Here is a 23367-nt window from a genome sequence, read left to right as displayed (position 1 = left end):
GGAGCGCCGCCCCTCACTCAGTACCAGCTGCGGCGACAGGGCCTGGCGAACGTGGGACGTCTACAACAGCGGCACCAAGGCAGCGGTGTCCCTGTGCTCCCCCTCGTTGGCAAGGGGACTGCAGCCAAGGCGGGCAGCTCTCGGAAGAGGACCTGCCAGGGTCGGGGTGGCTGGGGCATGGGCAGGGCCACCTGAAATCAGGAAATGAGCAAGCCCAGACTTTCGTGTCACCAAAGTTCTCCAGCCCAAGGGGCGCCCCGCACCTACCCGTTCTCCAAAAGTCACCGTGGAAAGCCCAAGTGCAGGTCTGGGCGCCGCCCCTCCCCCCGATTCCCAGGGCAGTATGATAAGACCTCTAGGAGGACAGCCACCCTAAAAGCAAGACAAGAGACACCGTGCGTGTATCCACAAAGCAGAATTAATGGGAAAGCAAACCCAACAAGAATTCAAACTAAGCAAATAAATACCCTCAAAGAAATCGGGGAAGACACTGAGAACACAAAGCAGGACCAGGCGGTTGTACAGCAGACCCAACTGGAAATACAGGGCATCAAACACAGAAAAACCTTGCTTAGTGGGGCCGAGCTTCGGTCTGGGGACGTGAAAAGCGTCCTGGGGGTGACGGTGGGGACAGCTGCACCACGACGTGAATGGACTCGATGCCAATGAACTGTCCCCCTACAAACAGCTAAAACGGCAGACTTGGTGTTATGTATGACCCACCACAAGACGACAAAGATACAGAAATGAATGACCCTCTATTTAAGTAATACCACGGACGGAGAGACCCTCGCGCCGCTTCTGGCACAAAGACGTCCAATAAAAAGGGAGCTCTTAAAACCCAGCAGGTGAAATCGCGAGTCTGGGATAACCGCCGCCCCGGTCAGCGAGTATTCACTGGGCAGCCACGACGCGTCAGAGGACAAAGGCAGCGGCACGGCCACCTGCCGGGCCTGCCTTCCGCCCTGGCAGGAGGGCTACAGAACCTAAGATGGAGACACGGGGTGAGGGCTGCGGGGTGTGGCGGAGAGAATGGGGTGGGTTCCAGGCGGGGTCGTGAGGACAGGTCTCACTGGGGAGGGGTCCCGGGAGTCAGGGCCCCTCTTGGTGATGGATAATGAGGGACAGAGAGCGGTGACGAAGGGACAAGGGATGCGTGGGGGGCACTGGGGGCACGTGCCCAGTGCACACGGCGCTCGGGGCCCCCCTCGGGACTCACACGCGAGGCTGAAGGCTGCCTGCCAGCGGTGCAGACTTGTCATATTTTTTCCTAAAATAAAGCACTCAATAAATAGCCGAAGAATGATTTAGGGAGCTGAAAGATCGCACCAGGAATGTTGCCTGGAAAACATCAAGAAAAAATGAAGCCATGGAAAATATTTTTAAATTAAAAGGAAATATAAAGAACAGAAGTGGACCTGTCAACATCCATGTTCTAGGAGGGCAGAGACATACATGCGGAGAGGGCCATCAAGAACCAACATCCAAGAGCTCCCCAGAATTAAAGAGGTAACAGCCTCACGGGAAGGATGCTCCGGGTGCCAAGGGCCAGAGGAGGGAGACGGAGACATGAGAGGCGTCTGGGAGGAACGGCGCCCCCAGCGGGCCGCGTGGTCACGACAGATACGCACCTAAGGGTTTGCCCGGCTCCCAAAGGTGCAGGGCAACTGAGCTACGAAAAGAAACAGATAAATCGAGGAATTTTGTTGGAGACTTTAACATACCCCTCTTGAAAATTAATGGCTCAGACACAGAAAAAGCAAAAAACAAAGATAAAGAGATTTATCACGGTTGAACTACAAAATACCTGCACAATTCACCCAACAGAGAACACACATCTTTTTTAAGTACATGTGCATCAGTCACAAAAGTTAAACATGCACTCGGCACAAAGGAAGATTCAGTAAATGCCAAAGAATAAACATCAAAGAAACCATGTTTGAAAACATAACATAATAAAATGTAAAAGTATTAACAAAAGGGTCACTCACAAATCCAAATATTTGGGAACTAGAAAGCACTCTATTGATCCTTGTTAAAGGAAAAACCGTAAGGGAAATTTTAAAATACTTAAAACACCAAGTAAAATCACTACCTGTCAGAATTATAAAACATACAAGCAGGAATATGTAACCCACACTCCAGAGAAAAGGTAATCAATGGAGACCGATTCTGAGATGACACACGTGTTTAGAGTAAGCAAGTCTTTCTACTCTGAGGCTTTGACATCCTGTGGCCTTGCTGACACGTGGAAGGGACCGCCCCTCCTATGATCAGCTAATTCTAGAGAGCAAGCGCCTTGGCCAGGAGCACACCTTTCACATACAAGCCGACCAGTCCAAAGCCCGTACCCCAAGCCCTTCCCTCACTGGGAACTCCCAGAGGCCACATGTGCACACCGCACCCCTCCTGCCCTGATCACCGCAGAGCCAGCTACCAGACGAGGAAGGACAGCCCCAAGAACCCAAAGCCCACTGGAATTATTCCAAGTAGCCAGTCCCACTCCTGCTTACCCCGCCTTGCCTTGCCCTTTGCACAGAAACCACGATGAAGGCTCTTGACCACATCTGCCCTCACTCCCTCTGTCCCTTGGCCAGCCCTGGAGCTTCCCTGTGTGGCCCAACACAGCACGCATGTCCCCTCTTCTGGGCAACTCTGAGTAACAAACTTTATTTTCAATGGCAATTGTCTTCTGATTTGTTGGTCACACCATACCTGAATAATAATAACCTACATTTTAAAACAATTTGAAATCAGAGAACAATATTTTAAAGCAACTATTATAACTATACTCAAATGAATACAGGAAAATATGTTTCTAATGAACACAGAGAGGTCATCTCGGCAGAGAGGTGGAAACTACAAAAAAAGAACCAAATTAAAATTCTATAACCAAAAAATAAAATATCTGAAATACAGTCATTGGATTGAAAATAAGAGAAAAAAGAGTTAGTGAACTTGAAAACTGTTTAATTTCTGTTGCTTTATCTCAATGATTCTTACCTAGAGTTGATTTTGTCCCCACAAGGGACATTTAAAAATGTCTGGAGACATTTTTGGTTGCCACAACTGGGGGGCTATGCCACTGGCATCTAACGATAGAGGCCAGGGATGCACTAATCAGACTACAATGCACAGGAAATGCCTCCCACAAACAAAGAATAATGATCTGACCCAAAATGTCAACTGTGCTGGGATCGCTAAATTGTGATCTATCTAAAAAACAAACATATATTTAAAAGTGAACCTCAGTGATTTATTAAAAAAAATAATTCAAGATCAAATATCTGTACAATTGGATCCCCCACCAGAAAAGAATGAAAATAAGGCAGAAAAATAATTTGAAGAAATAATGGACAAAATTTGACCACATGAAAGTCACAGATTTTCAGACTCAAGAAGACAAAATAAACAAAACAAAGCAAAAATACCTAAGCACATCATGGGCCAAGTAAATAACACCAAAAATAAAAAGAAAGTCTGGAAAGCAACCAGGGACAAACACCACGTTTCATAAGGAAGAAAAATAAGTTCCCATCAGAAACAGGAAGCCAGAAGAGAGAACATCTTCTGTAATGTGCTAAAGAAAAAACTGTCAACCAAGAATTCAATACCCAATAAAAAGTTCCACCAATAATAAAGACAAACAGAAACATATTCAGAAAAATAAAATATAAAACATTACGACAAAAAAGGTGAAGTGCATTACAGGGCGTACAGCATATCCAGATGCAATGCCTGTAACAAGTAGTGTATGAAGGACAGGATTACATTAAACTATGCACAGCTGCGATATCCTCACAGGTTACATAAGTGGCACAACTGCTAACTGTAAGGAGACCGTTAAAAGTTGAGAATATATTATATTCCCCAGTGCAACCACCAAAAAAAATGCAAAACATGCAAAGAGCATTGCAAAAAAGTCAACAGAGCAATAAAAGAAAATTCATTTTCAATATTCAACCAAAAGAGCAATAAGAAAAGAAGAGACTAACTGAAAAATTCCAACATGAGAGACACAATCCCAACCAAAGCGATATTACATTAAATGTAAACAGACTAAATGATCCAATTAAAAAGCAGAGACTGTCAGATGGACGAACCCACTATATGCTGTCTACAAGAAACATACTTTAAATATGAAAACAATTAAAGTAATAGATGGAAAAGATATACCATACAAACCGTAAGCAGAAAAAGGCTGAGGTGGCTACATTAAGTTGTCTTCAAGGTACAGGGTATTATTAGAAATAGAGACTTTCATAACAGGAAGTAGGGGATTAATCAGAGAGACATTAGAATTATAAATTTAATGTGTTCAATAACGGAGCCTAAAATACAAGATGTAAAAATTGACAAAAATAGAGAAATGGACAAATCCATTATCTTAATTGGAGATTTTAAAAAGTGTCCAAAAAGCATGAAACACCTAAGAATAAATTTAACAAGTGATATGTGAACTCTCTACACTAAATGCTATAAAACAGAAACTAAAGAAGACTTAAACAAATGGAGATATATATCATAATTTTGAACTGGAAGACTCGGTATTTTAAAGATGGTAATTGTCTCCAAATTGCTCTATATCTTTAGCATCTTCCCATTAAAAATACCTGCAGCGTTTTGTTTTTTTGTAGAAACTAACAAGCTGATTCTAAAATTTATATGAAAATGCAAAGAAAGTAGACTAGCCAAATCTATTTTGAAAAAGAACCAAGTTGGAAGACTGGGTCTAAGACATATTCAATACCACGAAGCCACAGCAATCAGATAATGAGGCGGTGACATCAGGAGAGGCAAACAGATTAGCAGAAGGGAGCCCAGAATAAATCCACTCTTAATGGTCAATTAATTTAGACCAAGGTAAAATCAGGACTTCTAGCCAAGACAGAGGCGTAGACAGACACGCTGCGTCTCCCTCCACAACTGAGAAGGAACAACTACCTCAAAACCAGAGACAACCAGAAGTTCCAGAAAATCAAGCCGCACAGAAATCCAACAAACAAAGAAATAAAGAAGAAACACTCACCCAGACAGGTAGGAGGGGCGAAGCCAAGGCAGAGAGGACGCGGTGTGGTGGTGGCAGCGGCGGTGGCAGCAGCAGGCCAGTGGAATGCGCAGTTACACGTTTTAAAAAGTCAAGAGGGACACCTGGGGAGCGTTCCCAGCTCCTGACCAGACCATGCAACTCATGGTCCCAGCGCCGGGGGCCGGGGAAAATCAAGCCTCATTGCTTCTGACTGTGCAGACCAGTGGGGGTTGGGGCGGAGGCAGGAACTGCCGGTCTCTCAGCAGAGTCTGCTTGTTTAAAGGGCCCCCACAGTCCTAGAACGTCCGCAGACCCACCCACTCTGGGAACGACGGCCAGGGCAGCAGCTAGAGGGGCGCCAGTCCCATACAGGAATGAGAGAGGTGCCTGGGAAAGGGGCGAGTGCTGGGCAGGCGGTATTGTTCCCTCTCTGACCCCTCCCCCACACACAGAGCCACAACGTGGTGAAACAGGTCACCTGTACTGACGAATCCCTAAGGCTCCGCCCCTTACAATGTAACAGGTGTGACAGCTCTACCTGGGACGCAGAGGCAAACACACACAGGAGACTTCCGGCCGAGACGGAGGACTAGGCTGACACGCTCAGTCTCCCTCCACAACTAAGAAGGAATACAACTACCACAAAACCAGAAATAACCAGAAGTTCCAGAAAATAAATCTACACGGAAGTCCAACGTATGAAGTTATAAAGAAGCGGTGCTCATCCAGACAGGTAGGAGGGGCGAAGCCAGGGCGGAGAGGTCAGGCTGTGCTGGCAGCGAGACGGCGGTAAGCACAGACCCCCGTATTTAAGGGGAGGCGAGAAGCGCCTGGGGAGCACCCCCAGCTGCAGACCAGACCCGTCAGCTCGTGAGAACAACGCTGGGGAAGGCAGACCCCCACTGCCTCGGACTGTGAGGCCCAGAGAGGGTGGAGACGGAGGAGGAGGCTCCCGGTCTCTCAGAAGAGAGTGAACAGCGGGAATCCAGCTTGGACCCCCACCCCCATAGAAAACGCCACAGCCTGGTGAGAAGGGTCCCCCGGTTGTGATGAGTGCACGGGCTCCACCCCCTATAGCATAGGAGGTGGGACAGCCCCACCCAGGAAGCAAAGGTAAACACAAAACTGTCAGGATGGCACAGATCATGATTGAGATCCTAGTGACGCAGGTGACCAGACAGCAAATTTCTAATCTAACGGCTCAGCAGATAGGAAATCTTTCTGAGGCTCAGTTCAGAGCTTCGGTTATAAAAATGCTTACAGACCTAACAGCAGATCTTAAACAAGATGGGAAGGAATGAAGGCTAGTCCTGCTGAAATGAACAAAAACACATATGAAACTAGTGGTGAGGGAAAGAAAACCAGGGATCAAATCAACAAATCGGAACACAGGGAAGGAACAAACAGTCAACCAGTGCAGAAACAGGAAACGAGAAGTGAGGGAAATGAGGAGAGGCTCAGACACCTACGGGACAGCCATAAGCAGGCCAACATCCGAATCATAGGGTTGCCAGAAGCTGAAGAAGAAGAACTAGAAATGGAAAAATTATGTGAAAAAATAATGAAGCAGAACTTCCCTAACTTGGGAAAGGAAATGGACTTACAGGTATAGGAAGCACAAAGAGTTCCAAAAAAAATGACCCAGGGAGAACCACGCCAAGACACATTATAATCAAAATGTCAAAAATTAAGGATAAAAAGAGTTTCTCAAAAGAAATTCTGCAGGCAAGAAGGGACTGGCAAGAAATATTCAAAGGAATGCAAATCAAAAACCTACAACCATGATTATTCTATCCAGCGAAACTCGTTCAGGAGAAAGAGAATCAAAACTATGAACATTAAAATGAAAACTATCACAGCAACCAACAGCAGAAGCGAGGGAACCGAAAGGAAGGCAGACTAAGTAGGCAACGAGAGTGGGAAAAGAGTTATAGGTATGGGGAGCATATTGGGGGGAGGTCAGCAGGGAGAGGGAAGGGGGAAAGGGAGGGAGATGGTACAGAAATTAAGAAGCACAGCAGGAGGGAGTGGAGTAGACAGGAAGATGTTGAGAAGAACTATATGCACGACCAATGGGCATGGACTAAGGGGGGGACAACTGGGGGGGCGTCACTGGGTGGAGGGGAACAGAGGGAAAAGAAATTGGGACCACTGTAACAGCATAATCAATAAAGCATATTAAAAAAAAAAAATTTAGACCAAGGTGCCAAAGCAATCCAACGTGGAAAGAAAAAGTCTTCAACAAATGGTGTTGACAGAACTGGACCTCAGTGCGGAAAATGACAAATGCCTCCTACTGTTACAGAAACGGGGGTGTCCAAAAACAACCCCAGAGTTTGCTGATGGGGGATGGGGAAAAGGAAGCAGCTTTTAAGACGCCTTTGCATGCCTGGGGCTAGTTGCTAGTGTCTTTGTTACGCAAAATGGCTTTGATACTTCCAAGGCCCAAGAAGATGGGTGGGGTCTTGGACTGTGGGATGGTACAGAAGGAGCCTACAGAGCCTGCGTGGGGTTCTGTGAATGGTCAGAACTGGGTGCAACACCCACTGCATCAGAGGACGCAGTCAGGGATACATAAGTGGCTAGGGGCATTTTAGCTGGGTCTCACTCTCTCCCTCTCTTGCTCGCTCTCTCTCTCATGCCCCCTCCATGCGGCTTGGTGAAGGGGCCTTCTCCATGCGGTTTTGAGACGTTAGGTTCTCCATGCGGATTAAAGAAGCTGAGTTCTCCATGCGGTTCTGAGAGGGCTCTCCAGGCTGCTTTAAGAGGCTCTCCCCATGCGGTTTTGAGAAGGAGAGGAGATCCACGCGGTTTGCAGGAAGAAGGCAGTTTGCAAGGAGGCTGAGAACCCAGGAGGTTCTGCACTGAGAGCTGGAGGGCACCACAGCACAGAAAGGACCTCCCCAATCAGAACTGAGTGATTGGCAGCTGCTGGTAAAGCTGAACTGTGCCTAGGAAGTAGGGAAACGGTGTTTCTGACTTTCCTAAGGCTGGCCTGGTTTGGTAGGGGGAGGCAGGACTATGTGTTTATGGGTATTTTAAGGAACATAAGACTTAACGGCAGAAATCCACAAGTAATCTAAATCTATTTAATTGTTAAATAAACAGTTCTTTTTCTTTTCACTAAACTCTAGTACTGAGAGTTGTAATTCTGGCGGCAGGCAATCGGGCCCCTAACTAAACAGCCCGTGGGTTCTGTTTCAATCGGAGCAGCCCAGGGGTTCTGTTACACTACCTTATATCGTACACAAAAAATACTTTAAGATGAATAATATATGTACATGTAAAAGCTAAAACTATAAAACTTCCTGAAGAAAACAGGAGAATATCTTTATAACAAGATGGTAAGCAAAAATTTCTTAGCAGGGATGCAGAAAGCAATAACTATGAAAGGAAAAAAACTAACAAATTAAATTTCAATAAACTTTAAGAGTTCTGTCCCTGAAAAGACACCACTATAAAAATGAAAAAGCAGGCCATACCTTTGAGGAAAATATTTACAAAACATACAGTTGACTAAGGACTTGTATCCATACTCTATAAAGTACTTCTACGTGCCAAGAATAAAAAGAAAGTCCAAAATTTTTCATAGGTAAAGCAGACCCTTTGTAAAGGAAGATGTAGAAACGGATATGAATAAGCACGTGAGAACTCTGGTCAGTCATCAGGGAAATGGAAAGCGAGGCCACGTGAGGGCCGCTGCCCACCCACCAGAACGGCTAAGGGTAAAGACGGACCACCGCAAGTGATGGCGAGTAGGTGGGGCACCTGGAACGGTCCCCTGTCATTGTCGAAAATGTGAAGTAGGCGATCACTGTAGGAAAAGTCTTCCAGTCCCTTTTAAAAGGAAAAAGAGCATCCAGCCATTCCCTCCTAGGCACGTACTCCTGAGACATAAAAAGCGCCGCTCCCAAAGAAACGTGAATGAAATATTCATAGTGGTTTTATTCGTACTAGCCAAAAACGGGAAAACACCAGATGCCCATTAATGAATGGGTAAACAAACTCTGGGAAATTCATACAACAGAACACGACTCATCGATAAGAAGGGAAAACTCCCAATACTTGCAGCAACATAGATAAATCTCGAAAACATGCTGAGTGAAGGAAGCCTTAGCCAAAAGAGTACATATTATATGAACTCATTTATATGAAGTTCCAGAACTGGCAAAAATAATTTATGGCTGAAACAAAATCAGAACAGGGGTTGCCTGTGGGAGGGGAGCAGTGACTGGGGAAAATGACGAGAATCTTTTGGGGTCACGAGTATGTCTGCCCGTAAAAGAAGCTTGGATTACACATGCGTATGTGTTTGTCCAACACCTCCAGTGGGCACACTGGAGGCTGTGCATTTCATTTTATATAAACTCCGCCCTAAAAAGTAAATGAACAGTTCACAATATGCATCCTGAAGTATTTAGGGGTGACGTGTACCACTAGCTTCAATTTACTATGAAATGCCTCAAAAACGAAGATGGCTTACTGAATACATACATGAATAGCTATGTGATCACGCAGATATAGCAATATGGTCTCATGACATATGGAAGAATGTCAGCTAGAGTTCTTTCAGCTTGGGGGGCAGGGGGTCATGGGACACAACCTCAGGAGTATTTAACAGGGATTTTATAGCTTGAATGCACTTCACAGAAGACAAGAACGATTACAAATAAATGCACAAAGCATTGGTCCTAAGCCTGCTCGTGGCCTCCCAATATCCGGTCTCCCCATCCTCAAACAGTACACACTGATGGGCAGGAAAGCAAGTGAGAGCTGACCTGTCCCTGTACCCCCTCCCCCCCCCTGCAGACAGAGTTGGCCGACGAGACGTCAGCAGGGGTAGTTGGGTGGGACTCACAGGGAAGCTCTCGGAGAGGCCAGCGCAATGCTGGGCAGGCCCCAGGCACGCCCGCCTTCCCTGGGGTCCAGGAGTCACACTGCCCCTCTGCCCTTGCCCCCTCCTTCGCTCTGACCCAGCTGTGTCCCCATGTTCCTCAAGGCCAGGGCCAGCCCACCAAGGATGACAAAATAAATTTCTTTTAATGTTTTAAATATGCAGGGGGTAGAATTCTTTAAGTCTCTTTCAGTAGTTAGCGCACAAAGGGTGTGACCTTCGGAGGCCAAAGCAGGTGGCCCTTTTCTGAAGACGCCAGAGCAGCACCAGCATCCCACGCGGGCCCTGGCCGGCGAGGGGCTCTTTCGGGCCCGAGGACCCCGCCCCAGTGAAGAGGCTGCCTGCCTCACTGAGGAGCAATAAGGGAGCAGATACCTGAACCACGGGTTCTCATAAATCTTGTTTGGGGGGAAAAAAACCCTTTCAATTCCCTGTGGAAATATGCAAACCAGCCTCTACAGTGTAAATCTTCCTTTTCAGTTCTAAGGAGATAAGTTGGACCTATTAACCTTCCATGTTATTTTCAACTTCATTATTGGAGCTGACGCGGCAGGAGAGCGGCAGCGGCTCTTTCTGGCAGAGTGCATGTAAATCGCTTTCTCAAAGGAAATTACTTCTCCAGCCTGAATGTTATTAATCTAAATTCTCCGTTAGTCAAATTGTTGCCCATAATAAATATGGAACAGCTTGTGATACTTATCGAGTGTGGCACTCTCGGTGGAGGCCGCAGCCGTCCCTGCCCCCTTCCAGGAAGCCGGCCCCTCGGTGAGGGCCGTCCCCAGGGGCTACCTGGCCATCGGCCCGATGCTGGGAGGCAGGAGGCGGCTCCCCCGAGCAGTGGTCCTCCGCTCTGCTCGGGCCTGCCTAAGGCCCCACCATCCCGCCTGTCCCCTTGCCTCTGCCACCTGGGCAGAGAGGAACGCAATTCCTGGCCTTGGGGAACCCTTCTGAGGGCCTCCCTCACTGCAACATCTGTCAGGGGGAGTTACCGGGAGGGGGCTGGAGTCACCCCTCGGGCAGCCAGCCACATGACTCACTGCTGACACCTTGGTTGTGGGTTAAACTCCTCACAGTACCATTGAAGTCACATTTTGCTCAGCACCGCAGTCTGCAAATCACACTCCTCTCCGGATCTGGGGGGCGGGGGAGAGAATTTGCATGTGGCCCGACCCCCTGGCCATGCCCCGCAGAACGCCTCACAGAAAGACACTCATTTCCTACGAGCAGGCTCAAGGATGGAGGACTCGGGCCACCGTGGAGCAGGGTGGGGACACAAAAAGCTTTTTTCGGTTTCTATGGGGGTTTTTTCCGGGATAATTACAAGAAATTTAAGATCCATCCGGGGACTTGTAGTTCATTAAATGAATTTCCATCTGTGTACCCACCACCTAAGAAGTATCGCTCGGTACAATACGCGGGTTTTTATTGTGTGTAAGTCAGATTGTTAATTTGCGGCACGCAGCACTGAAAGGATCGTTCCAGGAGAGCCTGATTATGCAAAATGAGGCTGCGTTTTCATTAGGCTCGGCTCCTGGGCTCCTCAACGCTTGGTGGGGCACCGGGAAGCAGAATGGTGCCCTCTACAGCACCCTGGCGCCCTCCCCGGTGGGGCCAGCCCGCACTGCCACCCACGGGGGCCGCTGCCCCAGCACAGCACAGCCCCCACCACGAGGAGAAATCCGACCGGAAAACAGAACTTGGGAAAGACTGGCTTCTGGATTCCAAGCATGTCCTGGGTCTATTGATTTCAGTTCAGGGCTCATGTTCCCAGGGAGGAGGCGTGGGAGGCCGCGCAGCCCCTGCTAATGGAGCAGCGCTGGAGTCGAACGGAGGCGGCGGAGCCCCCCAGTTCCAGGAGGGGAGCAGAGATGACAGCAGCAGCTTGTGCCCCAGATAAGGCGTGTCCAGGGACCACGGGCTGGGCTGGGCGCCACACGGCACAGGCGGGAAGGGCGGAGGAAGGGGAGCCTGGGCACCCGGGACCAAGGGCAAGGTGCCCTTTTCCATGATTACCGACACGCCAGGTCCTGGGCATCCCATGTCGCATCTAATAGCAGCGAACAGCTCCAGGCTGTCAATGGGAAGAAAGGAAGGGGGAGCCCTATAAATGCACCCCATTTGTGCACTTGTGTGTTCCAGGCAGCCCCACTTCCATCTAGCTGACTCACCCAAAGGCCAGGCCACCTGCCTGAATGGTCTCCGGGACCCTTGGCCACTGTTGGACCCTGGAATCGTTTGGGGAGCCTGAGCCCCACCACGAACCATTTAAAATAAAGCCTCCGAGGGTCCCTGGCACCAGCAGTCATAAAGTGCCCCCAGGCAATGACGCTCATGTGCAGACAGGGCCAAGAATGCCTGGATCAGATGACACACGACGAGTCTGCCAAAGTGCTGGCCTTAAGAGACGCACAAAGGGGCGCTGGAGTGAACTGACCCGGGGGTCTCACGTGCCATCAGGAGCCCAAATTGCAAAATCTGCCCAAGAGTCAGTTTACAAAGTAATGATCCCTGAGTCACCAAGGGTTTGTGTCTCGAAAGAAAGCAGCCGGGTTGCCTCGGCAGGGAGGCCGGGCTGAAAACCCTTCGCTGCTGCTCCAAAGTCTGGGGGGGCAGGGGAGTTCACCGTGCATTAACTTCCGTCCTCGGCATTCTTCTAACCCACCTGGTGCCAGGACAGACAACACACCAGGAACCACCACCTTGGAGTCCCACTACTTGCAGACTCCTCCAGGAAGCCTCCCCTGATTAATGGGGTAGTCATGCATGGCATTCTCCGCACGACCCGGCACTCAGGCTCGCGGCTGAGGCAGCCACTGACAACTGATGATATTAAATGAACCCAGAACGCTGTTGCTTCCCTCGCGTTCTCTCTCTTTAGACTATAAATCCCCCCGGAACAGGCGCCGTGGTGCCGAAGCCCTTGGTGATACCCAGCCTCCCCCGGTCAGTCCACCTGAGCAGCGTCCACTGCCCCCTCTCGGGGTTGCACTCTGCCCAGTGAGCCCGCCCGGAACTCCCTCTCTCACAGCCTGGGCTGTGTCCCCTGCCTCAGCTGGAGACAAAAAGCCACTACTCCTCCTGCAAAGAGGACAGCTAGACTTCAGGTCAAACGACCATCCCCTGGAGCTGAAAGGATGCCCCGCCCCACCCGTGACACAGCACCTGAGCAGGGAGTGTCGGGAGGAAGACAGCCTGCAGGGCGATATGTGGCACCAGCCTGCCCCGGCCTGGTCCCCTCACGCCCGCCATCCTCTGAGTCACCTGCAGGTGCCAACAGGGAGACGCAGAGCAAGCCCCAGGAGTGGCCCTGTGTAAAGTAGGAAAGGACTAAGCCTGTGGTTCCAGAACGTTCTCTCACCCCCGAAGGAAACAGGTTCACCCAGGAAGAGTTAACCCCCCCGTAGGCAGAGGCTGGAGGATGAGGCCCTGCCCAGGCGCAGAGGTGCAGAGAGCACCCAAGCAGGATAAATCTGGGAGTGCAGAGGCCTCTCTCCTCATTTGCTAGTCGGCGATGTGTGAAAATGTTAATGAAGGGAGTTATCATCGGTGAGAATCCCACCATTGAGATGGAGCTCACGTCCGAAGGCTGCTGCCTCCACGCAGCCCGCGGCACGTCAATCCTGCCCGGGCGCCGCTAACAACACACACACGTAATTGCCTCACCATCTAGCCACCTTCACCCTGGCAAGGCTGAGATTTGCTACAACTGTTATTGTAGAAATTATTTTCATGCTATTAACTTGGAGTTTTATTATACGTGTTCTTAAGAGAAAATAAAGGCAGAGAGATTGTAAGTGTATATCGGGCCCCCAATGAAAGTATTTTTAAAAATATAACGTAATGACAAGAAGCGCTGAAGGAGGGCGATATAATGGTCCCTTCCCTTACTGAAACCTAAATTAGATCCTGCATTGTAAACGTGCATAAAGAGGCGTCTTTCTTTTCACGGGGAAAATGTCTGTTCCGGACAGCAGCTCCCTGCTTGTTGCAAACCAGACTGAGGGGGAGGGGCAGGGCTCATCGGAAAGGCCAGGCACTGGCTCCTCCCTGTGTCCCCGCGGGTGTGTGACGCACCCAGGAGCGGCGGCATCTCGCTGGGGCAAACCCAGGAGAACTTTCCTGGGGGGGCACGATGTCCTCTTCCCAAAGCCAGGCCGGCTGAGCTCAGCAGGGCCGCCCACGGGCCTGTGCTCACAGCTGCAGGCGGGCAGGGTTCCGGGCTTGCAGCTGAGGAGTCCCGCTGTCAGCGCAGGCTGGGACGTCACCAGCACTGGCCCGGACGGTCACCAGGCAGGATACAAGCACGTTAGCCAAACTGGAAAGAAGACGCACTGGGCGGCCTACGGAAACCCACGCGTCGACACGATGACCCTTTCTCTGGGAGGTGCCCCCCAGCAGTCCCAGCAGGCAACCCTGGCCACCCTAACAGCAGACGACTGCGCCTTCTCTCCCCAGGGACCTGGGACCGGATTCGAGGGCCCGCCAGTCACCTCTCCACGAGGCTGGCCTGAGGGAAGTAAACCCAGCGCGGAGGTACCACTGTCCTGCCGTGAAGACGTGGCCAGCTGGCGTGCGAGAGGAAGCACTGTGATGTGCGGGCAGGAAGGACACAGAGTCTGGACGGCCTTGCAGCCCCTGCTCCACTTTCTACCTGAGCGTACTTCTCCGCGTGGTACCCTCATGACACGTCCCTTTTGTTCTCGAGTGGACTTGAGCTTGTTCCGTCACGTAGGAAGAAGTCAGAATACAGTTGGCCCAGTGACACACTGAAATGCTTAGCTGAATTTTCATGAAATACATGGTATTGCCATCCATGTATCTGTCCATCCACTCAACCATTCAACCATCCACCCATCATCTACCCGCTCACCCATGCGTCTACCCAACCATACACGTCCGTCAGCCCACCCCCACCCACACACAGTGCTACACAACCACCCACCCACCCAGCCCTCCACTCATCCACCCACCACCCATCCATCCGTCCATCCATCCATCATCCATCCATCCATCCATCCACCCAACCATCATCCATCCATCCATCCACCCATCCATCCATCCACCCATCTGTCCATCCATCCATCCACCCAACCATCATCCATCCATCCATCCACCCAACCATTATCCATCCATCCATCCACCCATCCATCCATCCGTCCATCCACCCGTCCATCATCCATCCATCCATCCATCCACCCGTCCATCCACCCATCTATCCATCCATCCATCTGTTATTCATCCATTCATCCATAAATCCAGCCACCATCCATCCATCATCCATCCACCCAACCATCCACCCATCCACCCACCACCCATCCACCCATCCACCCATCCACCCACCACCCATCCATCCATCCATCCATCCACCCAACCATCATCCATCCATCCATCCACCCATCCACCCATCCGTCCATCCACCCATCCATCTACCCATCCACCCATCCACCCATCCGTCCATCCACCCGTCCATCCACCCATCCACCCATCCACCCATCCATCCATACATCCACTAGGTCTATTTTTTTGAGTACCTACCACGTGCCAGGCACTGAGCTAGAGCAGTAAACAAATTATTTATGGAACCTCCTTTCACAGAGCATTGTCGAGAAGAGAAATATAAAATATAACAAAATAAATATATAAATATAATAAAGTACATGAAGGCAAGTTACGGTAAGTATTATGAGAAAGAACACATAGTATGGTGATAGATGGTCCCAGGGGTGCCCGGCAGGTTCGGGGTGTTGAGATTTAAGCTGAGACCTCACAGGAGTTAGCAGATGAGGAGGGGAGGGAGCAGGAGAGTGGGCACCGCAGGTCTGGGGCTGGGACAGCGCCACTGCCTTGGGACCTAAGAGGCCGCCAGCACAGCTGGAGTGGGGCAGGGCCGTGTGGGCCGACGCTGAGGGCTCAGAAAGTAGCTCCTTTTGGAAACAAATATGTTTCAAAAAGTATCAAGAGAAGAAGGTTTCCAGAAATGCAGGTTTCCTAATACACAGGCAAATTCACATCTGGACAGGCCGTCGCGGCGGAGAGTAACCCAGGAAAAGACAGCAAATGGGGGACCCACACCAGGCACACTCCACAGGCCTGTCGGCTGTTCCCACACCCCAAGCAGGGTCTGGGAGGAGGAGCCACCTAGGAAAGTATGAACAGGGCAGCTCAGAGGTTTCCCCAGCCAGAAAACCCTTGCCAGTCGGCCCTGTGGACTGGAACCACCCCCCTCCAGGACTCCTGGGGCCGGGACCCGCGGTCTCCAGCAGCCTGCTTTGCATCAGGCCCGGCCGGGCAGGCAGAGGCACGGGGCCGCTGGGGCAGGGGCCTCCTGGGGCAGCACGCTCGCCCACGTCCACTGCGCCCGGAGAGGTGACAGAGAACCCCTGCAGGTGAAGGGGAAGGTGGCAGGGGGGCCCTCACAAGGACCAAAGGCCTAGAGCCACTCTCTGCCACCTCTCTAGGGACAGGAAGATGGCGCCAGGGTGATGAGGCTGGTGTGACTTGGAGGAAGGGCACTGGATCATGGAGAAGTAGCTGGGAGGCGAAAGGAGCGGAAAAGGGCCTCCTGAGTGCGAACTGCAGGCAGGACACCCCTGCTCCAGGGCTGACCCTCCCTCCCATGTGGGGAACCCGGTGAAGACCCCACTCCGTCCCTCTTCCGCCTCCACATGTGCAGACAAACACAGAGCCACCTATCCAGGACCTGCCCTCCTTTTCCCAGTTAATGGATTCCTAGTTGCCTGTGGAAGAGAGAAACATTCCGGAAACGGCCCCGAGCTCTGCCCCAGAAGACCGCTCACCCCCACTCAGCTCCCAGCGGCCTCGGCCTGGCCATTCCCAGGGGACCCGACCAGGCCAGACAGTGTTCCTGAGGGGTGCTCAGGGGGCGGCTACACGCCACGGAGAAGCAGCCTGTGCTGCAGGGAGAACAACAGGTCCAGCTGAGAGTCAAGACGCCCAGCTTCTAACCCTGCGCGACCATCAGAAAGGCTTGTTTATTACGTACAATTAGGTGGGAATAAAAAATAGAACACAAAACTGTACAGAGTAAGAACCCAGCTATGTAAAAATATGTAGACATAAGTCTAGGAATTGGTAAAACCGGGGCAATTGCCATCCCTGCCTAAAAGTACCTTTCCAAACCTTTCAACTTCCTCCAGGAGCACATGTCACTACTAGACACAGCCACGTCCTTGACTGGAAACTCTGAAACCCAAAGAGCTCAGGAGACCCGGTTTCCTTCTTAAATTCGGCCCCGGGTGGTGGCAAGACCGAATGTGAACGGACAGGATCTCCAGTGCTGAGTTATCCGTGCAGGGGAGCGCGCGTACGTCTCGCTGCAGAAACACCGATGTGCGTGCTTATCGGGGGTCACCCCAAAAGCCACGGGGATTCTGCCGGTAGTCACGCCGAATGGCTTTTCCAAAACCCAAAGGATTCCGAGCGCTGCAAACGGCCGACCTGAAGCGTTTCACACGGGGACAGACACTGAAAACGCGCACCCAGCGCCAGACAGGAAGCCTAGGGGACTACGCTGGTCTGTCTGGGGCCTTGCTGTCCAGATTCGTACCGTGCAGGGCAAAGACCTCCCTGCACACTTGTGACTCCCAGTGCCACCGGGCGTGATGCGATGTGAAGAGGCCTCCAAGGGACCCCATCTCCTCAGCTGACCTAATGCCCCCTCCCTCCCTGGCCAGCCGGGGCCCCGGCTTCCGCATGCCCAGTGCACCCAGAATGGTAACTGCTGCCGGGGAAGCCAGGGCCCACCCTGACACCCCCCCACCCCAGACTGCAGGCCCTGCTGGGCGGGCCCAGGGACACCTGCTCCTCCAGCGGTGCCACTGGCAGACTACCTGGCAAGGGTGGTGGCAGCCAGAGCAAGCTGCCTCTCCTAGGGGCTCCTCTCTGGCAGGGAAGCCCGAGGCAGTCCAGTTCCAACGGTGGGCTTTTAAGGACTTGAGTGACAGAAGGATGGGGATGGGGCACATTCCTTTAAGTCGCGCAGTTCGAAGCCCTCACGACGCCCTCTTTCCCGTGCCCCGAAGGCCCCTCTTGCGGGTGGTGAGCGAGGAAAGCTCCAGGAGCAGCAGCGATGGGGCAGGGCAAGTGTCCCGCGCCCCGCGGGTCCTCTCCCCCCAATTACACTGCCACCACCACAGCTTTGTGATTTTTAATTTTCTTCTAATTTTAGGGTTGTAGCAGCGTTCTAAGAACCCCTCTAAGTGTTTTAGGGAGACGGTTATGGTCCTACACTAAAATAATTCAACCAACACTATAATTTTAGTGCCACCATCAAAATGAAATAATGGCTGTTTACTGTGTTACACCTTTCAAATGACCTTCATTTGAATACAAATTGTGGCTTGAAATGTGAAAAGCTGCTCTCTTCCAGAAGGCGGCGGAAGGCGGGCGCTCGCTGAGGGCTCCTCTTCCAGAGCCTGCTCCCCAGGACGCAGTTAAAGGCAGCCCTCACCCTGGAGCTGCTGGAGGCCCTGACGCACCGAAGGTGGCGGGGCGCGTGGGGTCACCTGGGAGGCCCGCTGTGCTGGGCCTGCAGGGCACAGAGCAAGGAGGATTCAGGGAACGTCCTCAAGGGAGACACACGCTGCTCCGCTGCGGCTGGTCCGCACGTCCCACCTCACCTGCCTGTCCCACCCCGCCCTCCCGCACCCTCCTCCATCCTCCCCAAACGATGCGCGTGGGGTCACACCCCGTGCTTTCTGCCCTCGGTGTCTCTGCTCAGACGCCCACCCTGCCAGGTGAGAGCGGGGCCAGGCACCGGGTCGTGCACTGACGCATCCCACCCCTCCCTGCAAGGCGCGGAGGTGGGGAGAACCGGGCAGATGATGTGGACGGAGGTCCTTTCTCTGCGGGGCAGGACATCCGGGGTCAGGACAGCGTCCTACTCAGTGACATGTCCCAAATGCCCAGCCCTCGGTTAGTGTGGACTCGAACTGAATCCTCATCTCTAGAAGCCTCCTAGACTCACCAGCAGAGAAAGTCTATCCAATCTCAAAAAGGCTGTAATTATGGCTGCCTTTTGTTTACACAAAACGGAAAGCTTCCTAAGAACCCAGCCATTTTTAGATACATGGCTTAGGGCAAGCGTTTCTCTAAGTCTCGGGTTCCACGCGTGCAGAGTAGGAACAATAGCACAGTCGGCCCTGTCGGGGTGCGAAGAGCAGCCGGCGCCAGGCGTGCAAGGGGCGCTGTTATTTGCTGTCGGGCGTCACCCCGCCTGCCCGGCCCCGTGTTCTCTGCAGGTGGCGGGTTCCAGGCCAGGGCCTGACCCACACGCCTCTCCCATCCCCTGCCCCTGCCACCTGCATGGCTCGAGGCCAGAACATTCCCTCGCCCACTCTCTGTCTGGACACAGCTCACCCGGCCTCCAGAGTCTGCCTCCCGCCTCGCAGGAAGCCCTCCCGGCCCGGCCGGGCCTGGGTCCCCCTCCTCGGAGCACGTGGCGTGGACCCCAGATGTCCTCCCTGTTCCGAGGGCCTGTCTCCCAGGCGGATCTGCTCTCCCAGAGGCAATTCCTAAGGGAGGGGGGCCTTGTCCCCCAGGGCCTCCCTCCCTGCAGTCCCTGCAGCCGACTGAACACGGTCCCTGCCATCGCTCCGAAAGGCGGAAGGTAAGGCGCAGGGGCAGACCTCTCTTCGTGCCTGTCAGTCACCACGTGCATCTTGTCTCGGGTCAGAAGTGCCACATCTGCCTCGCAGACCCAGCTTGCGTGCCACACACGTCCTCCTCACTGTCCTGCCCCTGCTAGCTTCTCTGTTCCCCAGTTCTGGGCCGCATTACTTCCTGCCAAGAAACCCAGGGCAGCCTCCACCCTCGTCTCTGCCCCAGCACGTGCCCTGTGTCACGCGATCAGCGTCCGCCATGCTGGGCACCTAACGTGTGTCACATCCCAGGTGCCCTGATCTGCCTCCGGGCTGCGGAACGTCACTCAGCAACAGAAGGAAGGAAGCCTGGCGCACACCCAACACGGAAGAGCCTCGAAACGTCACACTGCGTGGAAGAAGCCAGGCACCAAAGGTCACATACGGTAGGATCCACTTCTATGACAGGTCCAAAGCAGGAAAAGCCACAGAGACAGAAAGCAGACGCGTGGCTGCCAGGGCTGGGGGTGACAGCTAGAGCGCATGGGGCTTCTCCGTGGAATGACGAGAGTCCTCTAAAACTGACTGCAGTGAGGGGTGCACAGCTCTGTGGACACACCAAAAACCACTGACTGGACTGTGCCATATGTGAATTATATTTTAATAAAGCTCCCTTCCGGCTCTGCCCTGCTTTGCTCCCGCCATACACCCCCCGCCTGCCTGAACTAGTGTTTGTCCTTCCTGTGAAGGACACCCACCCTTCAAGGCCTTGCTCCTCAAACCCCCAAGGCATTCATCCATCCACTCCTTCATTCATTCCTGCGGGCACCGAACAGTGTCTGCGCACCTACTGCGAGTTCAAGAGGAAGCCAAACGCACTCCCGGCTCCCAAGGCCGCACCCACGGGCAAATGAAAAACATCAGCAGACAGAAAAGCAAGCAGCCGGGTGGGGGTGCTGACCAGATCACGCCGTCGGTCCTTAACGTTTTTACTGAGCTCTTGGGGTCTCCCACTTGTTCCTCCCGAGAAGATCTAAGCCCCACAGCACAGGGACAACACTCCGTACCTCTCCCTCTCCTCCCTAAGCTCACACCGCTGGTGGCAGGGGAAGCTGGAATTGGCTTCAGAAGAACGGGGATTGGCGTCCAGCTCCACCGACGTGGGACTCTGGCAGCCGCCTCATCTCTGCCCCAGTGTCCCCCAGAAAAGCGAAGCCCCTCCTTCACGAGAAAAGCCAGCCGTGTGTGCCACGGTGATTTATTGAGAATTTAATCTGGCAGGATAATATGTTGAAAAATTAACTTGTATCTTGTAGACGCATCAGAAATGGAAAAAAAAAAAAAAAAAGGTATTTTCCATTTTCCCCAGGAAAATGGCAAGTACCTGATATTAGCTGGATGAATGGATAAAATTTATTATTATTATTATTTACTCCATAGAGAATTAAGTAACTCTCTCAGGTCTCAGGGCTGGGGAGAGAAGCTGTCTGTGTGCCCTGAAGGGAGACCCCTGGACAGAGGTCTCCACATTCCAAAGGTCTCGGAGCCAAGTCTTCAGATGGGAGGGGTCTGGTCCTAGGGGAGCTGCCTCCTCCCAGGTCTGGAGAGGACGCAGGTGGAAGGTCTCCGGTGCAGGGTCTGGGCTTGATCCGATATAGCAGTGCTGAGGCAGCAGGACCTCAGAAGGGGGTGCCCCTACTTGGCAGGGAGTGGGGCCACCAGAGGGGCCACCCAACCCCGATGGCCTCTGCTTTGCTCTGCTGGTCTCAGCAGAGCTGGGGAAGCCACAGCAGCCCCACTGGGGAGGTGGAGGGTCTTCTGGGCTCTCACACAACCCTGGATGGGCCCCGAGAACTCCAGACTTGGGACCAACCTGTCCTCGTGGCAGATGACGCCTTGAATTGGATTTCCTTTGATATAAATTAAAAAAAGGTAACCTTCCCTGCACTCCCAGCGCCTTGAAACAGTTCCCGCCTGACATTGAGGGGGATTCTCAGAGATGATTAATTCACAGCCACCTCGCCGGCCGAGCACAACACCTAAGACTGGGAGACAACTTATGTTTTATTTTTTGAGGTGACGACCAGAGAACTGGGGCAGACAAGAAAGTGCTGTCACTCCAAAGTTCCCGCCGTTTGGGGCATCCTGGGAAATAAATTAAAATTAAAAAAAGCAAACTTAACAGGATCCTGGAGAATGCTTCAAAACCCTGGGACAGACAGACATGGAGCAGAAGACAGAATGTTCCCAAAATAAAAGGCTGGGAGCAGAAGAGAGCAGACACCCTGTTACAAATGAATGAAAAAGCCCTGTGACCCTTCAAGGGCCTTTACCTGAGTCAAAGGTGAACAGCTCAGTAATGATTTACTGATTAATGACATCGAAATCTTAGAAGATTGAGACAACCTTGTCTGGCTGGAGGTCCTGTCGAGAGGGGTCCCAGGGATGTGCTATTTCAGATGCCAGGGCTCAGGCAGGAGGCTCTGACCCTCAGTGGGAGAACCTGTTCTGAAAAGAGACTCAAGATAGCCAAGGCTGGGGCTCTAGACCCACGAGAGACTGGCCAGGAAAACCTGCACTTGGATGTGGCTCAGAGGCCGCCCCAGCCCCGCCTCAAACCACCCTGCAGAGCACAGCACCGCCTGCCCGCGCGCAGCCTCCTGTGCCATGTTCCAGGCCAGACGCCCAGCTGTGGGGACGGATGGCCGCCAGCTTCCTCAAAGCCTCTCTCTCGGAAGCCTCCCTGCTCTGAGGGGCCCAGGCAGGACATCTGCTCACAGTGGGGGCAAAGGGGACAGGAGGGCATCGGACCAGCTTCCCGTTGCCAGCTGCTCGGCTGCCACCCAGCGCCCCCGCTCACACAAGTCCTTCGCTCTGGGGCAGAGCCCAACAGCGATTGCTCCCGCCCCTGTTTAAGGAAAACGGCTGCCCACCACTGCAGGCTGTCATGCTGTGTGCCCCCGCCACGTTCAGTTTATTTTACCTGAAGTCTCCAAGCCAGAGATCCTCCAGTCAGTCTGCATAAAGCAGAGTTATTGGTCCTAGTGCTTTTAAAAATAGATGCCACTCCAGACCCCAAGAAACTGAAGGGATATTATGGGAATACACTCCTGTATTGTTTTGTTGCTATATGAAAAATTGGGTCCTCGCCTCCTGTCTCCCTCCTGCTCCCTTGCTCCTCCCTCTCCTGGCCCCACACCTGGACACTGCGGCTCCTGGCACCAAAACAACGAATAATTGCATCACAAGCCAACTTCCCCATCAGAATGGCCCAACCCAAGCTGCAGGGTCCCGAGCCGCTACGTGCGCTGTGCTAGGGTCCGAGAAGTGCCAGCTTCTGGTTTTCTTCACACCAGAACGCCATGCCAGGCCAAATTTTAAACAATAAGCATCCTGAAGGCTGGTGGGCTGGGGGTGGGGCATCAGGTAGGGGGCGGGGTCTTGGTGGAGGGAGAAAAGGAGGGGGAAAAGTGGAGACATCTGTAATAGTGTCAACAATAAAATTTTTTTTTTTCTTTTAATGAAAACACCACACCCTGGCTGGTGTGGCTCAGTGGACTGAGTGCCAGCCCGTGGACTGAAGTCTCCAGTTCGGTTCCCGGTCAGGGCACATGCCTGGCTCGTGGGCCAGGTCCTCAGTTGGGGACATCCAAGAGGCAGCCGATCTGTGTCTCTCTCTCACATCGATGTTTCTCTCCCTCCCCTTCTCCCTCTTTTCTCCTCTCTCTAAAAAAAATTAATAAAATATTTTTTAAAAAACTATAAAACTTTTAAAAAATAAAATGAGAACCCCACAAAAAAATCAGTCATAGCTTCAAACTAGACTTGGGGACCATGTCTCACCG

The sequence above is a fragment of the Furipterus horrens genome, unplaced genomic scaffold (assembly GCF_987537825.1).
Source record: "Furipterus horrens unplaced genomic scaffold, mFurHor1.1.pri manual_scaffold_3, whole genome shotgun sequence".
NCBI lineage: Eukaryota > Metazoa > Chordata > Mammalia > Chiroptera > Furipteridae > Furipterus > Furipterus horrens.
The sequence above is the reverse complement of the archived record's forward strand: the minus strand, read 5'-3'. Positions refer to the sequence as shown.